The sequence below is a fragment of the Lycium barbarum genome, chromosome 2 (genome assembly GCF_019175385.1).
Source record: "Lycium barbarum isolate Lr01 chromosome 2, ASM1917538v2, whole genome shotgun sequence".
Taxonomy (NCBI): domain Eukaryota; kingdom Viridiplantae; phylum Streptophyta; class Magnoliopsida; order Solanales; family Solanaceae; genus Lycium; species Lycium barbarum.
The window spans coordinates 133,473,685-133,479,778 of record NC_083338.1 but is presented as its reverse complement, the minus strand read 5'-3'; the positions used below and the strand labels follow the sequence as shown (position 1 = coordinate 133,479,778).

The 6,094-nt window shown below is 32.2% G+C and overlaps 1 non-coding gene across 1 annotated transcript; it reads right to left on the bottom strand.

Annotated features, from left to right (window-relative positions):
- Positions 1 to 3,632: 3,632 nt before the first annotated feature.
- On the bottom strand, positions 3,633 to 3,724 carry TRNAY-GUA (transfer RNA tyrosine (anticodon GUA)). The gene is given in 2 exon segments: positions 3,633 to 3,668; positions 3,688 to 3,724. It is a non-coding gene; the product is annotated as a tRNA-Tyr (tRNA).
- Between the last annotated feature and the right edge of the window lie 2,370 nt (positions 3,725 to 6,094).

The window sequence follows — 6,094 nt, the reverse complement described above, 5'->3', positions numbered from 1 at the left end:
TGCATTAAATGGAATTAATTCAGTAACGGCTGAAACGATTATTAACGGTCAAAATCAAGGAAATTAAATGACAATCATTAATTCATCAATTAATGATTGCCGTTACAAACACACAACGGGAAGAGCACCAGATAGGGTCATTTACCTATAAATAGAATTTTCATTGATAGAAGGAGGCATCCAAGACTTACTGAAAAAAGACACTATTATCATTATTTCTTGCTTATTGTCACTTTTATTCTTTGGTCATCAAGCTTTCATTCATTCTTGAAGATTAAGAACTACGCTATTGTTGTTCATCAATATTGGAATAAGTTTACTCTTTCCTTTCTATTTATCTATTTTTTATCTATTCTTTATCAATAACTAAGAAATTACCTATCTTAATTCTTTTGTCTTAATCAAATTACTACCAACTAGAGTTATCCTCAGCACAAATTCAATTATTTGAGTTAAATACGAATTTTGACCCAAACAACTATCTCTATTATGGATTCTACCCGTTGATCAATGCAGAACATTGCACAATTATTTTAGTTTAAATGGATCACATTGATAGTAATTTTCATATGTAACAACTAACAACACATATCAATATTATTATATGTAAAAAGAAGTGGATGGTACAAACGCATTAAAGAGAGAAGAGCAAGTTCGTTGACCAGGAGGTACTATATGATGTCCTTCCTAAACCAGAACAATTATAATAAACAAATTAACCAAACGATCAAAGAATATTAAAAATTATTAAAATCTGATAAAATGTTGCTTTCTAGTTTCAATACTTGCAAAGAAAATTCTTTCTCAATGGTATCAAATCGAATTCCACTAAAGGCACCAGTCCAAAAATCAGACGATCTGAACAGAAATGATAAATCTCTGTGAGGGCCAGGTTCGTTATTTATTTTCGAAATTTAATTAGCATGATCAATTATTTTCTGGCCACTCACTTAACTGCTCGTGGTTTCCATGAAAGATACAAATAACAAAATAATGATATTTTGATTTTATTACTTACAAAAAAATATAGGTGACATAATCCAATTTTGTAATACTCATATCAAGTTCATTCGGTTTTCAAGTAAGAAGTTTGTTACACCATCAATTGTTGCATTTATTTAAGAGTCCGCAAGTAATAAAAGCGCAGAATGCGGAAGAGGGACAACTTTAATAAAACTAGAAACTTATACGTATCAATTATCAAAGTGAGATGTTTTCAGATGCATAATCATATATTTATTTTTCAATAAGACCAGTCATTTTCCTATCTTTTTTCGCCTTAGCTACAAAGACTAATTTTTTCTTCTTGGGCTCTTGTTTTTGTACTACAATCTTGAGTGTGTGGAGAAATTTAGGAGAACCAATCTTTTTAACAACTTGTCTCATTTGATGAAATTTTTAAGATTAGAAAATGAAAAATATGAAAAACGAGATTGTGAATCTTTCTTAGCAAAAAAGAAGATATATTTGTGGGGACCTATTTTGTGGTTGGCAGATTGTGGGAAACAGTAGCTATGTAATTAGGAATCTGCCGACACTCAAGCTGATTCTTTCGTTGACAATGTACATTTTCTATATTGATAATTATAAATCTTTTCTACCGCTTACTCTTACGAGTATTATTTTACTCCATCCATTATGAGCCACCGACGGTTGGCATAGGGTCACCTTCAAGCCGAGAGCTCGTTTGGTACGAGGGATAAGGATAAATAATCTCGGAATTATATTTGAGATGAATTTATCCTATGTTTGGTTTGCATAAAAGCACAGTATAACTAATCCCGAGATTAGTTATTCCAATATTGTAGTGTTATTTTACCCCTGTGAAAGCGTGAAATAACTAATCTAGAATAAGTTATCTTGAGATGACTTGTTTCCAATCAAACGACCCCATAGGGTATTATTTCTCATTTATTACTTTTCTAAAGCTTTATGACTTTCCAATTGCTTGATTTCTATCTGTCACGAGAGTACAAATAAATGTCATTTCATTGATTGTATTATTATAGTATAGTTGATTTTGAAAATAAAAACCAAAAAATAATGTATGATCTTTGGTTTGGCTGCATAATTAATATTAGCCGCACAGTAACACAGTGTTTGGTTAACTGTGAAAAAAAACAATTTTTTGATTAATATAGATTGTGTTCGTCTGTGGTATTGAATAATATTAATTTATTTAAGTTATGAAGAAATTTACATATTATTTTATGTAGGATACATAAGATAATGAAAATGTATTTCACTGCATTATAGGAATGGATAATAGATGAGATTAAATAACTACGAATCATGTTTCTTTCTGGCAGATAGAGGTAAGAGTTGCTACAATAAGTAAAGACATTCATGTAAAGTTCAGAGCCACAATTAAGAGGGAAGAAATAGGTTTTAGTTTAACACGCTTAAATTTTCGTTACAACTGTTGTATTGTGCACCCTCACAACATATTAAATGCGTATATATGTACCTTATTGTTTTGTAATTTATTTGCTTATTTTATTTATTTATTTTATTGTCATGACCGCTTCATACATAATGTAGAAAATTGAAGACTCATGGATTATTTATGGTCAATTAGAATATATTTTGGTTGGAAAACTTGAAATCTAGTATTGTTAGGTTTTGTTGAGCTTGATTGCCGAAAAATAGTGGGTATACCGTTGGGATTTCATTAGAAGGTTGATTGGGGTCATTCAGATTAATTTTAAAGCAAAAACGTGTTGTTAAATATTAGTTATAGGTCCTAAATAATCAGTCAGGATATGTGAATGACTTGTACCAAAGTTGTGATACAATTTACACGGGAGTTCTGATGATCCGTTAAGACATGTGAGATGATCTTTCTATCAAAACTTTCTAATCATCTGCTAGGACTTATGAATAATTTATTTTGAAGTTAGGACACAATTTATCGGAAACAACATTTCTACTTATCACAAGGTAGGAGTAAAGTCGGCGTAAAGCAGTATGGTAGCTCGCAAGGCTCATAACCTTGAGGTCATGGGTTCAAATCCTGTCACCGCAACATCTTATTTTGCTGAACGATTTTAAGGTTGACACTGTTAACTAGTAGTAACTAATTTAGTAAGTAATTCCCGCCTTTCACTTTTGGGGTGAAAGGAAAAAGAAAATGTAGGGGAGAGATAGAATCACCCTTCCCAATCCTCAAACCCTACCTAGTGGGACTATATTGGTATGTTGTTGTTGACACAGTTTACACTAAAGTTCTAACGACCTGTTGCAAGGCAAGTTCTTACCCATCCATTTGAACTTTTGGCGATCCGCTAAGATTTGCTGTCAAATTCTAAGCAGCAAGCTCCAAGTTTTGACCCATGAATTATTTATGCAAGAAAGATATTTAAAAAGGATCAAAATTTAAATAGTGAACTGAAATTAATCTATCTGTGCAAATCATGCTGTTAACTCAAAGCCAAAACACAACCTCTAGAGTCACCCTGGATAAAAGTTCTTTTTTGTTCAAGATAATGGTAAAAAATGCATCTGACCTATCACATTTTCATGAATTTTCTATCTGAATTATTAGGTGTGTGAGTTTTCTACATTACTATCACTAACTAATAACACCTCAACTATCACCGTGGAAGACTAGAAAAGGGTGAAAAAAAGATATATCCGACCTACCGGATTCGAACCAGTGACCTAAGGATATACTGAAGGATTTTCCCACTACAGTCCTCCGCTCTACCAACTGAGCTAAGGTCGGATGTTGATTCACATGTCGCTATAAAATTAAAATATCATATGCAAGCAGACCAACCTCCGAGTGTGGTTCACATGAAACTCACTCTCCACTAATGAAAGTCAACAAGTTCCAATGCAAATAAAAAAATGCATGTGGTAATCATCAAAGACTGGTATTATAGTGGATCGAGATCAGCCTAAACAACAAAATGGCTGAGGCTAATAAAATACTTACTCTAGGAGTAGGACATTTGGTATAGCCTTTTTAAATTAACTAATGTAGAAATCAAGGTAACTACACTTGTGATGATGATAAGTATCCATTAAGAAATGCTATATTTTGGTAAACTTTGTGGAAATCAAGGTAACTTTCTTGGTAAATGCTATGTTCCAATGATTATTCTTTGTTGCTTCAACTTGAGAAAGATCCCCCTTTTTCTTATTTTAAAAGGAGAAAACTAACAAGGGCAGGGATACATTTTAATGGTTCACAACGAACCCTAGACACCTGTCCTCTCTTTAAATCGATTACACTATAACTCTATAAGAAGGCATAAATATAATTGATGTTATATACAGACGGCTGACCATCTGTTATAAGGTGATATTCCATTGCCTAAATTCTCGATTTTGGTCCCTGCATATTCCTCAAATAGAACCAAAGCAGACAAACCAAAGAATTTTTACTGAAAAAGCTGATCAATGTGACAGGAGAATTATGGATGTATTTGTTATAACAGTATTTATTTTTCGTAAACAAATTTTCTTAAATTCTTTTAGTTAATAAATCCTATTCAAGAAAAATATTTTCCGAGGTTTAGTTGGTGGATGAAATTTTTGTTTTCTGAAAAATACCATATAATAAAAGTTAATAATAACACTTACAAATGAGAGAGCGCTTTGATGGGAATTTGAGTAATAAAGTTTAACAGGTAGTTGAATTAAGTAATACAATAACATACCAGTATAATTGTGGGGTCTGAGGAGTTGAATTAAGTAGTATGAATTTAAAAGCTAAAATAATTGTAAAGGAATAACTCCACAAATAAGTGTGGGTGGTATTTCCCCAATATTCACTTAAAACATTTTGGTTAAAAATATTTTCTATAATTAAATGTCAAAAAATCACTTCCTTTATATTTTACACATTATAACTCTTTATTTTTCTTTACATTTTCTTAGTAGGGTTCGCCGTTTCAGATATGTCTCGAAATCCAAGAGAATGGTTCAGTAAGCAACTCTGCAAGACTTTAACATCTTGTTGTGTCCTCTTATGCCAGCAACTCTTGCTGTCCTTCACATGCCATGTTAGTTTGTACCAATCTATTCACTCTGTATGTATGTTTGTTTTCCTCCAAATCACAAAATACTCCATACAATATCTATATCCTGGTTGGCCAAGTGGAATTACACTATTACTATTATTTTTGTTTCTTTTGGTAGCCTAATTAGTGCGAGAGCTAGGATAACTGAGTGACACAAGGCAAGTTAAGGTTTTTTTTTTCTCAAAAGAAAACTTCTCTCTAGAAAACATTGCATTGAGGTGCTTAATGGGCGTCTTAACTTTGCATGACAATTTATGGGCTTAAATTGATCCATAAACAACTTGTTCCTTTTCAAGAACAAGGTAGGAGTATCATATACACGCTCTCAAAATATTTAATCTTGATTACTAGCATAAGAGCTCCTACTGCTAATAAGATTTAAAGTAAACATCTCCGATAAAAAACCATTTAGCTTTAATCTTTCCTCACATATATGATTAAAAGAGTGAAAAATCCTACAAGTATTTCAGGTTGAAAGCAACAGAATTTTGTGAACTCAGCAATTGACACAAACAAGTAAATGTGCATTACGATCCATATAATAACTACAATCAATGTGCTTTGCTCAATTTTGTTGCATGCTTTACTCTCAAAATATAGACTTGTAAAGGTGATCCGAGTTAATTAATAGTATATTTTTACTTTACAAAATGTATTGCATTCACACATGCTGAATGATTGCAGGTTCTTACTTGAGAGTTGAGACCATGAATCAAGGCCTAAGTACAGTACGACACATCTACGAGGAGACAAACAAAGTGGTGGACTGTCTTATGAGCTATGAAAAATTGTGTTTCTCATAGCTTAGATAGAGACAATATCGTGTTTCTGGATTCACCTCCCTCTTACTCTTTATTTCAATTCTAGAAAGACTATTTAGGGATGATATATCAAGATTTTTCCTGGATATAATTCACCTCCTTAAATTCCGGCTTTAATATTTTGGATCTTCTAGTAGCAAAAAAAAAAAAAAAAAAAAAAGAGGCGAAAAAACCAAAACGAGAGTTGGGTCCACCATTCCCCTATCTTTCTCTTTCAAGCCATGTACTTTAATACGAAATAAAAGA